Source organism: Schistocerca cancellata, chromosome 11, assembly GCF_023864275.1.
Source record: "Schistocerca cancellata isolate TAMUIC-IGC-003103 chromosome 11, iqSchCanc2.1, whole genome shotgun sequence".
NCBI lineage: Eukaryota > Metazoa > Arthropoda > Insecta > Orthoptera > Acrididae > Schistocerca > Schistocerca cancellata.
Genome location: NC_064636.1, coordinates 115281144 through 115303967, shown reverse-complemented (window position 1 = coordinate 115303967; position 22824 = coordinate 115281144). Strand labels below are relative to the sequence as shown.

The 22824-nt window shown below is 39.1% G+C and overlaps 2 protein-coding genes across 13 annotated transcripts in view; both read right to left on the bottom strand.

The window, feature by feature from the left end:
- Nucleotides 1–22824, bottom strand: part of LOC126108500 (zinc finger protein 93-like) — a 501709-nt gene that overhangs the window by 1791 nt on the left and 477094 nt on the right. The gene's annotated exons all lie outside the window — the stretch shown is intronic.
- The window catches only part of LOC126108499 (zinc finger protein 436-like), a 501483-nt gene that overhangs the window by 1922 nt on the left and 476737 nt on the right, over nt 1–22824 (bottom strand). The window lies entirely within an intron of this gene.

Genomic DNA, 22824 nt, shown 5'->3' with positions numbered 1-22824 from the left:
TAAGAACATTCCTGCTCATTCACTCTTTATGAGATGAAACTGTTTCACAAGGGCAAGATAAACTAGAACTAGCTTGAACCTTGTGTTGTTCCAAATTGAGTTTACAGTGGTATTGGTAATAATATTACAACAAACATTTATGATAACACCAGCAGTACACTGAGTTAAACAGCCTGAGGAGCCTGTTTTTCAGAAGATATGATTATATGGGAAAATTTCATTTTTTCCACTCATATTTTCTAAGCTAAATGCAGTTACATTTTTGGCTCAAAATAGTAAAGTCAATTTATAAAAATTGACACCAAAGTAAAGCTTGTATTCGAGTTCACATTAATTTTCTCCATACATTCTATAGTTAAGTTATGTTTATATGTCGTGCAGTAATTAGTTGCACTGAGTGCACACTATTCATCCTGTACTTGTTGCTTTATATAAAACACTGTGGCAGTAAATGCATGCATAGAGTACATGCGAGTTGCAAGGTTACCCTTTTCATACTGTTCTTTGGTCATTACTCATTGATTTACAATGGTGCTGAACTGTTATGTTACAGCCTCATGTGTGTGTGTTTCTGTCTGGGTCAATAACTGATGCTATGATGTCATTTGATTGACTGTAGGTGTCTTGGTTTTCTTTGTTACATTAAATGAGAAACAGTGAATTGTGGGAATTTCGTAATAATGATTTTACAGCTTCAATATTAGGTAAACATTTTAAGATGTAATCTGTTGAATACGATGTAGCAGCCACAAACACTGACAGCAGGCCAGTCCAGTGGAATGGAAGGACCTTCAAAAGTCTTCCTGCATGAAATTACATGCCTGTAAGGATTATGAAGATAATGCCTGGAAGTTGGAAAGATAGATCAGCTAAAAAAAGATTAAAGTAAGCCATAATCAAAGCACTGAGTGAATTGCAGCAGAATTTAAAAAACCAAATCGAAACTTGAGAACAGTGCATGCCTCTTCTTGAGCTACTCGGAGCTAGTCACAAGGCTACTGGATTTGTGGTAAAAATACAGATGACTAGCTGGTCACACATTGAGGTGATTGCAGAGCACAGATGGGAACGAAATGTAATGAAGCTTTAGCCCTGATGCAGAGCGGATCTTACAGAACAAGCTGCAAGTGGTAGTACATTCAACAACTTACATAGTGCTAGAAGGTAAACCATCTGCAACATGGTATTTGTTTTTCAGACTAAACAATCTTCAATTAATAGACATCCCTCATATTGCTAACTCGGTCTTTATCTTGATAATGATCTCATTTTTAAAGGCTATGTACAAAATATGCCCAAACAAACCACAAAATTAATTTACAAGATTGCAAATATCACCAGAGATCAATACAGAATAACACTTGACACAGGACAGTAATATGCTGCTGACTGACTGCTGTAGCTGGGGCCAATGACTCAGCATATAAAATTACACAGGGACTGCCATTCACAACACTACAGTGGATGCAGAAGAGAGTATTTCTACAAATCATAGTTGCATATGGATAAATACTAATAATCCTGTAAATACACTTCCTCGAATTGCAATTTTGGAGGAGCCACTTACTGCCTACAAAGAGAAAATGTGAAGAAAATGCAGGCGGTAACTAGAGATGTACTGGACAATATAGGTGCTGAACAGAAGTAGGCAGACAAGGAAAGTCAATGTATGTGGACACATATGGCACTGGTTAGAGGGTGTGTTCACTAATGCCAAATGTTAAAGAGTGAAATAGACTGAATGACTTACTTCCAGCAACTGGTTTTGCGAAACGTAGGCATTGACCCTAACCCTCATATCGATGCATATTCAAGTGTAAAGAAGACAACTTTGTGTGGTCAGACTGGAATCATGGTACACCATCCTTCATCACAGTGATCCAGATGACTATTCCAAACGATACAGGTGAGGGGTCCAAGCAATGTCCACTTTTAAAATGCTATGATCCAGAAAAGCACGTGAAGTTTTGCAACGTCTTTAAAGAATTCACTGGCAAAAAAAAAAAAAAAAGAACAGGAAGTATACATAACTGAATCATGTGCAAACTGATAATCCAAAAAAAATAACATGCAAAAGTAGGTGGAAATTCCCTGTATCTTGTCTTATACTCTTCTGCCACCTACTGCCACTCTGATGATTTTCACATGTCTGTGTTCGGACACTGACTGGCTTCGCTCAACTCTGTGGAGCTGGCTCTTCAACCACTATCACTGGTTCCAACTGGGCACAGGGAGCAGAGGCCACTGCCGAGTTCATGGTCCGAACCGAAGGGGTGCCGCACTTCTCCACCACTTTTCCCGTGCCTCTTCTTCTTGCTGATTATTTCACATTTGCTTCATAATTTATTGCCTCTTACATCCCATTTCCAGAATTTCTGCATGCTGTAACGCTGCAACACAGAGAGGACACTGGCCACCTTTCTTATGGGTGCAGCTGCAACTGTCATGGCTGCCAACACACTAATTACATATCACCTGATTTTAACACTATTGTGTCATGTGCTGTATTTATTGACATTTAGTGCTGAATGCAGCTCTGAGAGGTTCCAACTTATAAGTCAAAGCATATTAGCATAGCATGAAGATCATTTAGATGACATCCTCTCTGTTCTTGAAACCTGTACTGTTCTCAGATATATCTACTGCCAGGATAAACAGTGGAGGTCTCTTCTTATTAGTTCAATCGTGACACTTCTGTAGCTCATTGAATCCATGGTCAAACAGTGCTTGATGCGGTCTTATCATCAAATGTCCATGGCAGCCCTTGTAGGAGGGCTGTTAGTTCTTGTGTCTTCATCTGGAGAACTGTCTGATATCCCTCAATCTTCTTCATGATCATGTCAAGTAATTGCACATGGCTCCAATGCGGTATTGTTATTAGCTGCAGTGACCTTGAGGGTGTACTGAAATTGCAGAATTTCCATATCATTCAATTTATCCCCTGTATACTGAATGTATACAGGTAGGATATTACAAAAGTACCTTCACAAAGTAGCGCTACTTTTCTTCTATGTAGCCCTACACCTTCTGAGTTTCACTTATATCTAGGGACAGCAAATAATGGTGTCTATTGGGTGCACTCGGCATGAGTTGGCTCTACAAGTTCTACTGGCTTCTGATCACAGACAGTGAATGCTTACAGCAGTCTTCTGTGTACTGTTTGTGCAGTCTAATTACTGTGCATTAGTTTAGCTTAATGCATCTCTCATTTGAGAACTGGAAAAGCAATTTGTGCTATCATGTAGTAGCTATAACAGTTTATATCACCGAATTGTCCAACATGCCAGGCTGATCATCAGAATTCCTGCAAAAATTAACAATACAAACAGACAGTCATAACTTTTCTCCTTTATGTAGGAGACTGAAAATCAGCTGAGAAGTTTGAGAAAACAGGTTAATATTTAACCTGCAAATCTTTACTACACATTATACTTCAACATCATTTTTCCGGACTTTTTAGTCTTCACTGTTTCAAACCTTGCTCTTACAGAAAATTATGGAAAGGACGATATTGACACAACATTTTTGTACTATTGTAACAAATATTGTTGTTGTTGTGGTCTTCAGTCCTGAGGCTGCTTTGATGCAGCTCTCCATGCTACTCTATCCTGTGCAAGCTTCATCATCTCCCAGTACCTACTTCAGCCTACATCCTTATGAATCTGCTTAGTGTATTCATCTCTTGATCTCCCTCGACGATTTTTATCCTCCACGCTGTCCCTAAATACTAAATTGGTGATCCCTTGATGCCTCAGAATGTGCCCTAACAACCGATCCCTCCTTCTAGTCAAGTTGTGCCACAAACTCCTCTTCTCCCTAATTCTATACAATACTCCCTCATTCGTTATGTGATCTACCCATCAAATCTTCAGCATTCTTCTGTAGCACCACATTTCGAAAGCTTCTATTCTCTTCTTGCCCAAACTATTTATCGTCCATGCTTCACTTCCATACATGGCTACACTCCATACAAATGCTTTCACAAACGACTTTCTGACACGTAAATCTACACTCGATGTTAACAAATTTCTCTTCTTCAGAAATGCTTTCCTTGCCATTGCCAGTCTACATTTTATATCCTCTCTGCATCGACTATCATCAGTAACTTTGCTCCCCAAATAGCAAAACTCCTTTACTACTTTAAGTGTCTCATTTCCTCATCTAATTCCCGCAGCATCAACCGACTTAATTCGACTACATTACATTATCCTCGTTTTGCTTTTGTTGATGTTCATCTTATATCCTCCTTTCAAGAAACTGTCCATTCCTTTCAACTACTCTTCCAAGTCCTTTGTTGTCTCTGACAGAATTACAATGTCATCGGCGAACCTCAAAGTTTATATTTCTTCTCCATGGATTTTAATAGCTACTCCAAACTTTTCTTTTGTTTCCTTTACTGCTTGCTCAATATACAGATTGAATAACATTGGGGAGAGGGTACACACCTGTCTCACTTCCTTCCCAACAGCTGCTTACCTTTCATGCCCCTCGACACTGTAACTGCCATGTAGTTTCTGTACAAATTGTAAATTGTCTTTCGCTCCCTGTATTTTACCCCTGCCACCTTTAGAATTTGAAAGACAGTATTCCAGTCAACTTTGTCAAAAGCTTTCTCTAAGTCCACAAATGCTAGAAACGTAGGTTTGTCTTTCCTTAATCTATTTTCTAAGATAAGTCATAGAGTCAGTATTGCCTCACGTGTTCCGATATTTCTACAGAATCTAAACTGATCTTCCCCGAGGTCAGCTTCCCCCAGTTTTTCCAATCGTCTGTAAAAAATTCGCGATAGTATTTTACAGCTGTGACTTATTAAACTGATAGTTCGGTAATTTTCACATCTGTCAACATCTGCTTTCTTTGGAATTGGAATTATTATATTCTTCTTGAAGTCTGAGGGTATTTCGCCTGTCTCATACAACTTGTTCACCAGATGGTAGAGTTTTGTCAGGACTGGTTCTCCCAAGTCCATCAGTAGTTCTAATGGAATGTTGTCTACTCCCGGGGCCTTGTTTCAACTCAGGTCTTTCAGTGCTCTGTCAAACTCTTCATGCAGTATTGTATCTCCCATTTCATTTTCATGTACATCCTCTTCCATTTCCAAAATATTGTCTTCAAGTACATCGCCCTTGTATAGACCCTCTATATACTTCTTCCACCTTTCTGCTTTCCCTTCTTTGCTTAGAACTGGGTTTCCATCTGAGCTCTTGATATTCGTAAAAGTGGTTTTCTTTTCTGCAAAGGTCTCTTTAATTTTCCTGTAGGCACTATCTACTTTTCCCGTAGTGATATAAGCCGCTACTTCCTTACATTTGTCCTCTAGCTATCTCTGCTTAGCCATTTTGCACTTCCTGTAGATCTCATTTTTGAGACATTTGTATTCCTTTTTGTCTGCTTCATTTACTGCATTTTTATATTTTTTCCTTTGATCAATTAAATTCAGTATTTCTTCTGATACCCTAGGATTTCTGCTAGCCCTCATCTTTTTACCTATTTGATCCTCTGCTGCCTTCACTACTTCATCCCTCAGAGCTACCCATTCTTGTTCTACTGTATTTCTTTCCCCCATTTGTGACAATTATTCCCTTATGCTCTCCCTGAAACTCTGTACAGCCTCTGGTTTAGTCAGTTTATCCAGGTCCCATCTCCTTAAATTGCCACCTTTTTTCAGTTTCTTCAGTTTTAATCTACAGGTCATAACCAATAGATTGTGGTCAGAGTCCACATCTGCCCCTGGAAATGTCTTACAATTTAAAACCTGGTTCCTAAATCTCTGTCTTACCATTATATAGTCTATCTGATACCTTTTAGTATCTCCAGGCTTCTTACATGTATACAGCCTTCTTTTACGATTCTCGAACCCAGTGTCAGCTATGATTAAATTGTGCTCTGTGCAAAATTCCACCAGGCGGCTTCCTCTTTCATTTCTTAGCCCCAATCCATATTCACCTACTATGTTTCATTCTCTCCATTTTCCTACTCTCGAATTCCAGTCACCCATGACTATTGAATTTTCATCTCCCTTCCCTACCTGAATAATGACTTTTATCTCATCATAGATTTCATCAATTTCTTCATCATCTGCAGATCTAGTTGGCATATAAACTTTTACTACTGTAGTAGGCATGGGCTTCGCGTCCATCTTAGCCACAATAATGTGTTCATTATGCTGTTTGTAGTACCTTACCCGCAATCCTATTTTTTTATTCATTATTAAACCTACTCCTGCATTACCCCTATTTGATTTTGTCTTTAAAACCCTGTATTCACCTGACCAAAAGTCTTGTTCCTCCTGCCACCAAACTTAACTAATTCCCACTATATCTAACTTTAACCTATCCATTTCCCTTTTTAAATTTTCTAACCTATCTTCCTGATTAAGGGATCTGACAGTCCATGCTCCGATCTGTAGAACGCCAGTTTTCTTTCTCCTGATAACGACGTCCTCTTGAGTAGTCCCCGCCTGGAGATCCGAATGGGGGACTATTTTACCTTTGGAATATTTTACCCAAGAGGACACCATCATCATTACCCGCAATCCTATTTTTTTATGCTGCATGCCCTCGGGATAAATTATGGCCGTAGTTTCCCCTTGCTTCCAGCCGTTCACAATACCAGCACAACAAGGCCGTTTTGGTTAGTGTTACAAGGTCAGAGCAGTCAATCATCCAGACTGTTGCCCCAGCAACTACTGAAAAGGCTGCTGCCCTCTTCAGGAACCACATGTTTGTCTGGCCTCTCAACAGATACCCCTTCTGTTGTGGTTGCACCTATGGTACGGCCATCTGTATCGCTGAGGCACGCAAGCCTCCCCACCAACGGCAAGGTCCATCGATCATGGGGGGAGGGGGGAGGGGACCAATGGTTCATATAAGGCTTCTCAAATCTGAAATTCATATCAAAATTAATCAAAATCAAAACTGATGAAATAAAAAATGTACTTTTTTGAACTGATTGCTATATGTGCAATTTAAATATCTCATTCTTGAAACAAAAATAAGCTTAGAAATCATTTCAGAGAATCGTATCATCAACTACTTAGTTCCAGTTCTCACCATAAAAAAATGTGCTTTGACAATTTGCCTTACTTTTTGAGACCAGTGTCATCAGCAGTGACACTTTTCATTTGCTTTTTATTTATCAGCAAAAACATTAATTACAAACAGTTTTATTCCAAGCACACATTGCTTTACATGGCTAACGTTGTGTTAACAAACAAGAATTCTAATTTCCTGCATTTTTTCATCTGAAACATCTTTAGCAAGAAAATTTGCTATTACAACTACTGAGACTATCGACAATGGTATTTGCCCAGTTTTCGATATATTTCATACACTGACAAAAACTACGTACATTCTTACTGTATAGATTTTGCTCTAATAACAGACTCATTAAGAAAACTAGCTTATATCATGAAGCCTGTCAGCTGTTTCTGATTCTCCACGTCAGTGCAGTACACTAATAAGTTTTCTGTATTGAGAAAAATAATTGGTTCATTGGTTTGTGGGGTTGAAGAGAGCAGACTGCAAAGGTCATCGATTCAGAAAAATAAATGCAACAGTCTATGCATTATTGGCAGAATTATTCCACTGAAATGAATGTCACATGAAAATACAAAGCTACTTATAAACCGTTGCTCTTGGGTACGTAAATCTCAAGCGAATTACATAAAGTTGTTACTTAAAGATCAACTTCCAGGCTAATAACGGAAACCAGTGTCACGATGTTTGTCCTACCATCACACCAATCTCCCTCCATAGTCCCTGGCAATCAGGATCATACAGAATTAGTTGGTTACGATAGTAAGAATTGGAACACTTCTCTCTGAAAACTTACTCATACTTTGAGGAGAACTTACCTACAATTTTAGTTTTGGCCATGTTTTCAGGGAATTTATGTAAAGTTATTCATTACCATCAACTGAAGACCCCAAAAACTGCACAAGCAGTTGCTATGACACAGTGCGAGTTGAAGATGCAATAATGCACATGAGATTAAAAATTTCAGTAATTAACAGACAATTTTGAATTTCATGAGGGCTGAGTCAAAACAGCTCCTTGCCATAAAGGCGAATTAAGGGTTTACTGTCCGCCAACATTGAGCACTATATGCTGTAGACATCAGCTAAGTGCAACGATCAGATCACTCGGCCAGCATTAAGTTTTCCTGTCCCTAGACGAATGTCCAAGTTTCTTACACATTTTTAATCATAGTGTTGCCTTCTGCTTGCTATGGGAGTTCTTACACATGCTGTGCACTTGTTACAAATTGCAGGTGGTGTAAAAATAGGTAACAAAACAAATTTTGCTTCCTATCGGAACAGCATTTTTCTCTTTTCTGCTTTGAAGTAATAGGTTTAACATCAGAAAAGGCACCAATGTTAGCCCTGAATAGGGGATCATGGAGGAACTGTATAAGGGGGGCTATGCTCCAGACTGAACGCTGAAAGGCATAATCAGTCTTAAATGATGATGATGATGATGATGCTTCAACTCACAGAACTGAAGTAGAGTCATAAGATTAAATCTCTTTCTGGGTCTGATCCCTGAATATTGTGATGGTTTGCTGACTGATAATTCTGAAGGTTCTGCCTCAGAGCCTAAAGACAAAGAAACATGGCCATAAGGAGAGGTGGGTAGAGGCAAATTGACAATAATGTAGAGTGCTGTGAGGAGATTGTATGGACGGTGACTTCTGGCTCTGTGCCAGATGTGCACAGTGTAATCTAATTGCCTTGCTGTTCAGTACAACAGTGCAATATGCACAGGCTGCAAGGGTAAGACACTGAGTCTGTGTTACTGGTTAGTATCTGAAACTGAGTGAGAGGTGCAGTAACGTGTGTACCTTTTTGTGACCATTGTGTGTGGGTTATACGGTGGAACAACACAGATATTTGATACCATAAGACTAGGAAATAAATGTGTAGCAATTATCACATCATTAACATATGAGACACACTCTGCAGAAGTTTGATGATGATGATGATGATGTTTGGTTTGTGGGGCGCTCAACTGCGTGGTTATCAGCGCCCGTACAATTACCCAATCTTTGCTCAGTCCAATTTCGCCACTTTCCTGGATGATGATGAAACGATGAGGACAACACAAACACCCAGTCATCTCGAGGCAGGTGAAAATCCCTGACCCCAGAAGTTTGAAGTCCAACATTGATACAGGTGGGCTAACTGCATGTCTTTATTCAACATGATGCCCCCTTTTCACAGCAAAGTTATATGTTAATTTAATTTCCTTACAGGTGTAGCACTTCCCTACTGCTGTCATATATTCCCACCTTCCTTCAATGCCCTAGTGAAACACACCCACATGCTGCTGTGAAAGATGGATTTAAGCACCACAGAGGATTGTACAAACATACCATCAGCTGGCCATCATACACATTCCCATATGAAGGACATAATAATAGTCATCTCAATGCAGAGAAGCAACGAAAAGAGTTAGGAAAAAAAGTAAATCACCTGGTCCAGATGGAATGAAAATTCGATTATACAGGGAGTGCTCTGTGGTACTATCTTTTACATAGCTTGTATTTATCACCAACTTTTCACCCAGCACAAAACTCCAAGTGACTACAATAAAGTGCAGATGATTCCTGTGTATAATAAGGGAAAAGAACAGACCCACAAGATTACAGACCAACATCCTTAACATCAGTTTGGCACATACTCATAAGTCAAATATGATAAATTTCTTTGAGGCTGAAGAGTTTCTGTCTACAGTTAAGCATGGATTATGAAAGAATAATTAATGCAAAACTCAAATGCTCCTTTCCTCATATGATATCCTGCAAGTCATGTATGAAGAACAGCAAGCAGATTCCATATTCTTAGATTTCTGGAAAGCATTTTATACAGTCCCCACTGCAGACTGTTAACGAAGGTACCAGTAGGCACAATAACTTGCCAGATATGTGAATAGCTCAAAGTTTCTTAAGTAACAGAAACCAGTAACTGTCCTTGGTGGTGAGTGTTCATCAGAGACAAGGGTATCGTCAGGTGTGCTCCAGGGAAGTGTGTTAGGACCACACTTATTCTCTACATATGCAAATGATGTAACAGACATCGCAAGCAGATATCTGCAGCTCTTTGCTGATGATGTTGAGATGTATGGGAAGGTGTCACCATTGAGTAACTGTATGAGGATATAAGATAACTTAGACAAAATTTCTAGTTGGTGCAAAGAATGACAACTTGCTCCAAATTTGGATAAATTTAAGTTAATGCAAAGTCCAGGATATGCAATCCCAAAGGTTACAATATGGTACTAGTAGTGTACTACTTGAGACAGTCACACTGATTAAATATTCAGGGGTAACATCGAGAAGTGATAGTAAAGGGAATGAGCATGTAAGGATGGTAGTGGGGAAGGTGAATGGTCGACTGCACGTAGAACATTGGTGTGACCAATTAATGAGTACTGTTCAAGTGTCTAGGATCCCCCCAAGGTCAGAATAAAGGAAGAAATCGATGCAATTCACTACAGGGCACCTACATTTGTTATCTGTACGGTCAATCAACACGCAGGTGTTATGGATATGCTTCATGAACTCAAATGGGTTGGCCTGAGTGTCTCATTGATACAGATAGTCACACCATAGCTGCAACTGCAATGGAGAAGTATCTCTGTAGAAACCAGACAAAAATGTGGTTCCTGAGGACAGCCAGCAGCATTTCCAGTAGTTCCAGGAGGCAACATCTGAATGATTGCTTATCTGATCTCATAATGTTACACAACGTGCCCTTGCTGTGCTGGTACTGCAAACAGTTGAAAGGATTGGCAAATTACAGCTATTATTTCTCTGGGGAGCATACAGCTCCTCTGCATAGTTAAATGGTGATGGCACTCTCTTGGGTGAAATATTCCAGAGGTAAAATAGTCCCTCATTTCAGTCTTCAGGCAGGACTACTTAGCAGGATGTTGTCATCAAGAAAAACAACATGAGTTTTCTAGGGGTTGGAGTATGTGAAGTTATATCCCTTAATCAGATAGGCATGTTAAAGAATCTGAAAAGGGAAATGGTTAGTTACCCATTTCACATATAGGGAATTAATGGTGGCAGGAATAATAGGCTTTCCTGTTACACGAGTACAGTTATCAACAAAACACCAAATAGGAGGTAATGAAGAACTAGGTATAATAATGAATAAGAAAACAGGATTGGATGTAAGCCTCTATCAGCCTAGTGATCACATAATCGTTGCCATTACAGACATTAAGGCAATGCCAACTATGATAGTACAAGTGTGTACGGAAATTTTGGAACTTTGTGGTAAGTCCCCATGGGACCAAACTGCTGAGGTCATCGGGCCCTAGGCTTACACACTAATTAATCTAACTTAAACTAACTTATGCCATGGACAAAACACACACACACACACACACACACACACACACACACACACACACACACCTATGCCCAAGGGAGGACTTGAACCTCCAACGGGCGAAGCCATGCAAACTGTGTCAAGGTGCCTCAGGCCACAAGGCTACCCTGTACGACAGTGTGTATGGCAACTAGCGGTTTGTAAGATTGATAGAATCGGAAATGTTGCACAGATATTTAAGCGAGACCAAAAACTAATTGTGATGAGTGAATGTATTTGGTAGTAGGGAAAGGAAGAGAACAAAATATAGGAGGAGGTCATAGACCAGTAGGATTTTACACACAGCATAATTCTGTCATCGCTAACTCTTGGTTTAATAAAATTCATGAATGATGACTCTACACGTGGAAGAGACTTGGAGACATGGCAAGGTTTCAGAGTGATTATGCAAGGGTGCGATAGATATTTTGACACCTGATTTTACATTGTGAAACATTTCCATGGCAAGATATGAGGTTTGACCCTATTTTATTGCTTATGAGTTCAAATTAAAACTTGAGGAATGACACGTATGCGGCAACTTATGGACATGGGACATGAATAAATTGAAAAGGATCAGAGACTGTTGGGAGTTTCAGAAGGAGCATTAGGCAATGTTCATCTGGAACATGGGAAGAGAATACAGTTGAAGAAGAAGGGTAGCTTTGAGACATGAAATAGTGCAGGAAGCAGAAGATCAAATACGCATAAAACAAAACACTGGAAACCACAGGGCATCTTGACTTCAATTTACAAAGGAAGAAAATATCAAAATGTGACAAATGAAGCAGGCAAAAGGGAATAACGACATCTAAAAAATGAGACTGGCAAAAGGTGTAAAGATGACAGGCAGGAACGGCTAGGGGGCAAATGTAAAACTGTACAGTCCAGTCACATTAAAGTGACAATCTGTAAAAAGCCTGAATGACCATTTTTTGCAGTGCGGAAAAGCAGGAAGAAAATCATTCAAATTCTGAAAGATACCAACAGGGATGTGGAGTCATGCCAACTGCAATACAGCAGCCAGATAAGTAGGTGTTTTAGTTGAGGATCCATGGCACAAATAAACCGATTGAGGTGGTCCCATGGATTTGCTATCAATTTCAAATCCAGCTTGTCTGGTGGCCAGGAGAGCATGGTAGACTCATCCTGGTGCTCTTCAAACCACATGAGCTGTGTTACATGTGCACTATCCTGTTGGTAGGTGCCATAATGCCAAGGAATAAATAATTGTAGGTGTGGACATGGTCTCTGAGAATAGATTCCTACTTGTGTTGCTCCACTGTGTCTTTTAGGATGACAAGATCACCCAGGGAATGACACAAAAACATTCTCCAGACCCCCCTCCTCCAGGGTGGACCCTTCTCACAACTGTTGCAGTGCCATACATGCCACTGGATATCTATCTGATGGAGCTTAAAACATAATTCATCTGAAAGGACTACATGTTGCCACTCATGAGGAGAACATGGAATTCCTCAGAAACTTTGCTCAGTGGAAGAGGGGTCAAAGTAAGGTATTTCCGAGGTACTTCATGCACCTTTTACCACGTGATATCTTGAGAAGACATGGTGGCTCAATGGTTAGCATCATGGCTTCTTAACTCTCTGTGTTTGAAACCCCATTATTACTTATTTTCGGTTTTATTTATATACCCATGCCTATAGAACATTACTCTATGAATGTTTTCCATTATACGCTGCTGTAACATTGTTCTTATTTGTCTACTAATTTGTATGTCAAGTGAATTAATTTTAAAAAAGAACAAAATTGTTTGAAATTATTTTGGTGAAATTCCTGTATTGTATCTTGATTCGTAGGTGCAAGTGCCAGTTTTCAGAAAAATAACCCATAATGCATGGTTTGCTGCAAAATTATTGCCAACACACGAAATCTTAACTAGTGTTATTGATGTTTCTTTCCTGAGTGAGATTCATACATAGAATTGCCACTTTGGTAAACCTACCTTCCCGTGACACTTGTGCCATTCAGAAAATCTGTGTTTTGAATGTTTCTGTGATTAGTCTCATCCATCGAAATGCACAAAATCCTCCTGAAGAAAAACAATATGAATAACACATAAGAAATTGAAAAAGATTGTAGCCCCTGAACGTACCACCCATGTTACATAATACATGTGTGTGACGTATTGTGATATCCAGTTGTGATTTTACAATTAATATGCCTTTACACTCCTAATTTCATAAGAAAGATGCTTTCAGTAACCTACTACGGACAGGGGTAGATAAATAAAATAAAAACTATAAAATAAATAAAAACATAAAATAAATAAAAACAATAAAATAAATAAAAACAATCATTAATTTTCAAATACAGAGTGCAAAATTACGAACGATGACCTTAACCACTGAGCCACTATCTATTCTGAAGATATTCCGTGTTAAAAGGTGCATGAAGTACGTTAAAAAACATGACTTTTTTTCGAAACAATCAACTATCTACTGATAAGCCGAGACAAGTGTTCGCTTATTTTGACTCCTCTTTCGCTGAGAAAAGTTCATGGGAAGTCAGGTGATGACACTTGCTGTTTCTCCTTACCAGTGGAAGTCCAGTTGCGGTGGTGGCATGCTAATTCCAGCAGGACACACACAATAGACTAACATGGAGTGGTGTGTCAAATTCGCCTCCAAACTGAGAACCATGACAACAACAACAACAACAACAACAACAACAACAAGTCATTATTATCGAACAGATATTGTCAGAAACATTAAACATTAAGCTAATATTAATTAATATCATAACTTTTAGTTTTATCTCTCTTCCACTGGGGGTGTTTTCAAATGCAGAATTGAGGACAACATTGTTCCCACAAGTCGAAGACGAAAACCAGTCCACTCAGAGCTCAGAATGCCTGAGCAAATCTAGCTAAATTGAGCTGAGACTGGCATCCCTGATATTGCTCAATAACAATAATGCTTGTTTAACAAATATTTTGCCTCAATATTCATCCTTGTAATCCACTTGCAGCTCAGTTCAATGATCCTTTTCCAGAGAGATCCTATCAACCACACGAAATGGGGAGTGGAACTAGTACATTTGTTCTCCGAAAGGCGTTATGTTCTTGCACAGAGCAACTTAGCAACCTACTGATGCTAGCAAAGAGTTTCTTGTAACAAAGAAGCTGTATCACTGGCACTAGATCTCTGGTCTCATGCCAACCATTAGAACTGGATCAGGAACTATAACAATGCTGTAGTATTTATGGTAGTGACTTTTTGGATGTACACCTGCATGTTTAGAACTAAAAGTAGGTGCTCTAAAAATGTCAACTAATGACCAGTGTAGCTAGAAGGTGGGAAAGAGTAGAAAAAGAATGTAAATGACTGAGGCAGAAACTCACCAGTATGTGAAACAGGTACAACAAGTTAAACTATTAACAGCAGCCTAAAAGTTGCAGTTCAGAAGCTTTGAGCAATCACCTGATTCATCTGCATAAATGACTGAGAAAAAGAGAAAAGTGTCACTTCATTCCCACGTGTGTACATGCCCCTTAGTAACAGTGAGAAAATTTGATCAATTTACAATACATCAAAATGCTGCAATTTCATAAGTGAAAAATAAGATGCAAGACCCTAAAAATCTCATTCTAAAATCCGTCTGAAAATTACTTGGAAGAAATGTTTGGAAAACTTTCCAAAACATACAGTGTAACATCTTTAAAAAAAATCCCTCAGATGTTTTTATTTTAACCTAAATATCTACTGGTTTTGGTTGTGGACCATCTTCACAGGAGTAAATAAGTACAAAATGGAATAAAAGTACAAAATGGGACTAGTAACGTACATGAAAAGAAATAAAATATAAAATTCGTAATAGGTACATAAACATAATCTACGCATGAGTACTTACAATGTAAAACAGATCATGTGACTACATCATTTCCTTTTATACAAAACGTCATAATAGATATAAGAAAAGAACAAACCTGTTCCATAAAAATCTAATAGACATGTGCTAAATATAACAAAAGTTGATGTAGCGATGTACAAAGAAATAAGAAACTAAAGAGGCGAGAGCTATACAGCATAACCTCTGTAATATAAGCCAAGGACCATATCAAAACCCCTTCTACATATACTGTTCAGCCTACTTAATAGTTAGTATGTCCTCATTCGGCATGGGTACCAGTAGCGAACCATCATGGCATGGAAGTAATGAGGCCTTGGTAGGTGGCTGGAGAGAACTGGCACCACACCTGCACACACAATTACCCGTAAAATCAGGAAGGCAGGGTGCTGAGCTCTGACGCCATGTCCTATCACGTCCCAGATATGTTTGATCAGGTTCAGACCTGGCAAGATGGATGGTCAGCACATCAGTTGGAACATGAATCTGTGTTCTTCGAACCACTCCATCACACTCAGAGAAATGTGAAATGGTGCACTATCTTGTTGAAAAATGCCACTGCCATCAGGAAACGATTGGCATAAAGGGGTATACGTGGTCTGGAATGAGTGTATGATACTCCTAGGCTGTCACGGTGCCTTACACAAGCTCCACTGGACCCATGTGTGCCCACATCAATGTTCCCCAGACCACAATGGATTCGCAGCCAGCTTGCCTCCATCCCGCTGTATAAGTGTCAAGGACTGTTTCCCTAGATGATGACAGATCTGTGACCTCCCATAGGCATGATGATGAAGATATCAGAATTCGTCAGACCATGTAATGCTCTGCCAATGTACCAACGTCCAGTGCCCATGGTCACATGCCCATTTCAGTCATAGTTGCTGATGTGATGTTACATTGGCACATGCACGAATTGTTGGCTGCAGAGGCTCATTGTTAGGAGTATTCGGTGCACTGTGTGTTCAGACTCACTCGTACTCTGCCCAGCATTAAAGGCTGATGTTAGTTCTGCTAGAGTTCACTGCTGTTCTTTTATACCAGTCTGACATCTGTAATGAGAGGTATCTGCTCAACCCCATAACGACTGGATGTGGTTTCACTTTGGTTTTGGCATGTGCTTAAGACATCCACCACAGCATTCCTTGAACACTCAAAATGTCATGCTGTTTCCATAATGCGAATGCCAAACCTCCAGGTCATCACAATCAGCCTTCAGTCAAACTCTTATAGATCGTGCACCTTCCCCATTCTACACAATAGCACACTCATTGATAATATATGCAAAGTACATCTACATGCACAGTGCATGAATTATGAGTGAGTGTGCTGTCTAGGTGTAGAATGGAGAAAGAGATCATAATTATCTACACTGTAGTATTGCACACTGTAACATTAATAGCCCACTATGTGTACAGGGTGTATACACAGAGAAGGAAAAAAATCCCCGGAATCTTCCCACATTTCCCGGTTAAAAATACATTTTCTCCCAGGTGAAAAAACACTTTTTCTGTGTTACGTGGCAGTTTATTTTCCCTTGGAATTTATCAATCCTTTGAATAGTTATGGTTCTATACACGAGCATAGAATTTCTCGGCACATTAGAAAACGAAACTCAAGGAAAGAAAAACATGTTTTGTAAAGATCTTTCATTTGCAGCAACACGTATGCTACATATTTTCGTATTACGAAAGTATGAATTCAAATTCCACCAAACATCGCATGTTACCTTCCGAATCATTGAAATCGCGATTGCGATGCGCTTTTGTAAGCAAGTCACAGCTCATTTCACGCGATCTCGCCAGCTGATGACAGCGGATATTCACAGTATACGAGACGTGATATGGTCAGCCAATACTAATATAACTGTTCAGCAGCGTGAACTCAAGTTAATGGTTTAAACTAAAATACATAGTGTTGCTACATGGTGAACAAAGATTTCACATTTAATATTTCTCTCTAAGGTTAATAAGCTGCAAGAGAAGCTAAGCTTTCGCATATAATGTTAATATGTTTCGCGTGTTACACTTTAAGATACATCACACATGTGCCCGTAAAATTTTTAATAATGGCGCAAGTGTCTGATCTTCTGGACTTGAAATTCTTCTAAATGGTTCGTCACCAAAAAGTTGATTTTTAAATGAGAGTCAAATGCTCTGTGATTTAAGAAATTAATTTTACTTTCTCGCACATAGTTCAACTTCCACAAAAGGAAATTTGATTTGAAAGCAATGCTTTTCAAACCACCACTCGCAATATTTTCCCGTGAAGCAGTTTCGTTTCAGCAGTTGCCACAGAGCGCCAGATGACATGCGCCACAATGCTTACACAGATACGATCACGTAGGAAGCCTCTATGTTCATACTTGTAAAACATTAGAAGATTAAAATATTAAAAGAAACAAGACATCAGAGGATACTTCAAGAGCATTGGAATTTCGTGAACCATACAAAATGTGCACATTTAAAATGCATACTTAAAGGGCACATTCATATGTTCGATTCCCAATGAAGTAGGCCTCAACCTGATATTAAGCTTTCCAGTGTGGTTTTCGGGATGTAAATTTTCTTGGAGTACCAATACTGTAATACCTCAGGTTTGGTTCATTATTATGGTGTGATGCCATACGCGATAGAAGATTACAGAGTGCACTCTAGGCAATAGTATGGAATTAAACACTTTGTTTCAAATACATTGACTGCCTCAGTGAAAAAGATTAATAAAAGCTGGATTTCTTTAGCAAATCGACAAAAATAACTTCACTGTTCTGCAAGGCGATTTATGCTTGTCTGTGAGAAACGTGGAAATAAAATCTGAAACTAATAACATATTTTAGTCTTCCGTAACTATGTGAATCTGTTTAATTTCCTTGGTAGCTTCCTGCCACAGAAATCTGTTTTGTTTTTATTGGACATGAGAGCAGTAAATGACGAGGAAACAGCAAAATCACTAAATGTATACACGGATCACGTGGAGACTACCCACTTCCTCATTATAACTCAGACTGCTCTGTGCATCAGCCCCGGATCTACGATGTTTCCGAACCGGGGCAATAGTACATAGTGGCATCCTCTCCCCAACCCTTCCCTCGAGCGTTTAGGAAGATGTCAAAAATTTAAAAACTCAAATTTTCAAAAATACGTTCATTTTGTGGCGCACATCTTACTGAACAGTCTGATACATAAACATATGTGTTCGAGGAATTGTAAGACGTTATTTGGTCTTAGGTGTGCCAAAATGCAGTGCCATGCCTCTTCACACAGCATTCTTCAATCACACATCTCTGTATTTCGCTCTGTGGAATTGAAACGTGTATATTTTGTAATGGATGCCATCAAACTATGTTCAGGACAGTGGAAATTAAAATGTCCTGTGGTGCCTCTCCTGTTTGACATCCTGCCTCTCTTCCTTTTTTTTTTTTTCTTTTTTTTTAAACATCTCGCAATTAATACCAGATGGGATTATTTATAACCGGCAGACCACGAACCCTTCAGGAAATTTGCACTCTTTATTGCCTATTAGCTAATAACTTGCTGTTTTGTGTGACATAAAATTAAATATAGGATATATAAAAGCAGTAAAGACAAGAGACAAGCAAGACAGTACACATTACTTCAATCCATAGCTCCAAGCGTTTTTTCTCTCTAATCTTGCTACAGCTTTACATGGCTTTCTTTCCTTCCTGCCAAAGGATCTGTTACCTCATCAAAGTTCATCAAAAGTTTTGCTACATGAAAAAATCGAAATGTCGCTGTCTAATACTGAAAAAGCTGTTAATACAAATAGTACACAAGATTAGTGTGGTTCCTCAATCTGATTACGTCTATTTTCCACTGTCTGCTAGATAAAACAAAATAAGCTTTTCTAATATTGCAGCAATTTTCACACACTCCAAATAAACGAAGTGGTCATTTTTATATGGCTCAAATGGCTCTGAGCACTATGCGACTTAACTTCTGAGGTAATCAGTCCCCTAGAACTTAGAACTAATTAAACCTAACTAACCTAAGGACATGACACACATCCATGCCCGAGGCAGGATTTGAACCAGCGACCGTAGCGGTCGCCCAGTTCCAGACTGTAGTGCCTAGAACCACACGGTCACTCCGGCCGGCTGTCATTTTTATAACACGATAGAATATAATTCACAAAGTACCAATATCAATGCCTATTGGGCCTACATGCAAAAATCTTTAAGCTAGGAAATAGTTTAACATTTCATTCATATGCTACAGTTTCTCAAGCACGAGATCAGAAAGTAGTCGTATGAAATTTTTATATAAATTTCGAATCGCCATATTCTTCCACAAATTATGTGATGTCCCTGTTTCTTCTCCTTCCTCATTCTAACAGACAATCTTTTCATCACTAATTATGTAACTATGCCTGCCATTGTCGAAATTTATTCGCCAGTTAACTTCACTAACCCTGCCACGATCACCGATTTAGTCATCCTGCGATTATTTTCTGATTAGGCATTGTTACATGTTCATACAACACGTTTTCCATGCTACTTACAGAACAGAACTTAAGCAGCTGCTGACTGGGGACTTAGTAGTGTAGCGAGCTGGTCAAAAATTTTCTGTGAAAATTTCATTTTCTTGGATACAGCGAGAAGATAATACACAATCTTTCTTACCTGTTATTCCTGTTAGTCATTTATTTTCACTCTGGTAGTTTGAATCTGTGGACTTTCCTAGTAATGATAATGATGATCATTCGCAAACCCAATCAACCACATAATCAGATAGCGAATGGCATTCATCCATTCAGCTTTACTCCCCTCAGCTCGTATAGCCCTGTCCCCTTTTGTCTGCAGGAAAGTCTATTTCTAGATGTGATGAGAATTCCCCTGACACACAAATTCACACAATGCACAAATTCAAAAATAAACTTACGATTCAGTTAGAAATCAACAGGTATGCATTTCAAAATCATATGAACAATCGATAGGCTCATGTGTGCTGGATGCTAGGAGCTCTGTGAAACAAGGTTTTTTTCCCCCCTGAAGAATATGAATTTGCCACCCCCACCTCCCCAAAATCACTGTCTGGGTCAGATACCATGGTCTGCCCCCCCCCCCCCCCCCCGTCCAAGCTACAACATCCGGGCCTTCTGCGCATGTGTGAATCTGGTAGCTTGGGCATGCCACAAAAATTTTTCCCAGTAGCATGTACCTGCTTGCTATGATTGCTAACAAAGCCAACAGCCACATTTATGTAGTCAGAAGCGGGAGAAGGTACTACTCATACATGACTGAACTGTGCATGCACATGAGCCCACTCATAACTGCTAAAACGAATCTAATGAAAACAGTTGCGACGTCATGCTGACTGGAGGCAATTTGATGTTATGAAGCATTGCATAGTCTTCCTAAAGCCTTTGGAACATTTTGCTGTTGGCAGACGCTTGTATGAGCACTGTGTTTTGTTGTTGTATATGGCGCATTTCCTTTGCAACTTCAGTTTTATTTTCTCTCGTTCATGTTTTATTACTGCAATATTATTCTGCAGTAGCGGCGTACAGTAATATCTATTGTCAGAGTATTGGTTGTGACCAGAAAAAATTACAAAAAATTAACTGGAGACTAAAATAACAAAATAACAAAAATTTCCAGAATTCTACAAAATTCCCGGGTTTTACCCAGATCTTGTGGTTGTCCTGGGTTGCATACACCCTGGTATATCAATCTAGGCCACAACTGACACTACTGCAATATGAATAGCTATCTGAAATCTCATGTTGTATACTAGGGTTGCTCACCTGAGATGACTATTACTTATGGTGTGAGCCTATGTTATGTACTTCTTACTTATACCATTGATTGAATAGGGTTAACTACAAGAAAATGGGTTGATATTTTTCCTTCTTATTTGTTGGTAACCTATTTATGTGCTTATTGTTCAGTCTTGTATTTTGGTACAGACATTCGCTACAACACATCTTTACTTGTCATTAATATTATCATAATTTTATTTACTCTCTCTTTTTGACTGTGCTTGTGAGAAAACATGCTGCAAAAGATTTAGCTGAAGGATTTGAAGCATGTGCATACCATTTTCAGATGAATCTGAAAATTCAAGTTGTCCAAGTGTCCAGGGATGACTCTAATGTAAACAAGGCATTCCTAGGAGCGCTGAAAAACAAGCTCAAAGTTGAAGGTAATTCAGAGGATCCCATGCTTCTGGACTTTGGGACATGTTGCTTACATACAGAGCATGGTACTTTTAAGACATATTGTACTAGGGTTGACTGGAGTCTTGTTTAGTTTCTGAGAGCTTCATGTAATCTATTTAAAAATTTTCCCCTCCAACACTGTTAGTTACAACAATATTACCAGCACTACTGTTTTGCCCCATTAGTTTCGTGATGTTTGGTGGGTGGAAAATAAAATGGTGTCAGTCTGGGATCAGCAAATATTTAACAGATGCCTAAACATGTGTGAAGGAGGTAGGAAGGGTATATGAAGGAACAAACGTAGGTCAAACCAAAACCTAATGTTGCTATTGGAATTCCTAGGAGTCGTAGATACCCCTCTGGACTACCCTCGACATTGAGCTTGCTTTTCAGCTCTTTTACAAATACTTTGTTAACACTTTAACAACTTGCCTTTTCACATTTATCTTACATTCGGATGCACCTGCCTCAAATCCTCCAACCAAATCTTTTCACAGAGACTGAAGTTAGATACCTGTTCAAAACGTGGTCCAATGCACTATTCCAAAAACATACAAATTGAACAAACTTAATCATTATGATATCACAGGCACAACAATCTCCTGTAGTAGTTTAGTGAAAACGGCTCCAGTCTGTACACAATGCATTACTTTAATTTTGACTTTTGAAGCTGCCAGTTTTATATTTGGAATACCATTTTTCTTCATTAAAACTGATAATTTTATTTTCCAGTGCACTTGCTGAATCACAGGCACTGTCAGGATTGTCTTTTCCAGTGATGAAGTTGATTATCAGCTAAGTGCACTCAGATGTGGTAGGCAGTACTGCTGAGGCTATGTTCGATGCAGTAGCATTGGAGACAGGGCTATTTGTGGCAAATAGCTTTGATGTAACACTATAACCTTCCAAGTAGCCTTCAGCCCAGCATGCTTCTTTCCATTATAGGGCTGAACAAGGTCTACTTGCCTATACTGCTGAGTGGAAAGTTGGTTTTAGATAGCATGAACCAAACTGTGAATTTTTCAGATATGCCCCCTCTGCAACCTACCAAAATTCTGGATTCTCTGTACAATGAGAACTGAATCCATAATTTCAAATCCTTGAGTAAGCCACAAGGTAGCACAGGGGTCACACATGAACAACTTAGTAACATGTGGCCAAGAGTTCACACAGATAGTACACCACTAAAACAAAACTAATGATCTGAGCTTTTCCTTTCTTATGTTCAACTTCCACCACACTCCCTGACCTAGATCTCTACTTGAGCAGGTCCAAAGTATGGCAATAAAATCTTCTTTATATGCTTATGACTGAAAGTTTATGTTGACTATAACCCACAGCACCCACAGAAAAGTTAGACAGAGAGCAGAGGAATGACACAAAGAGTCACCTTGCCCCAT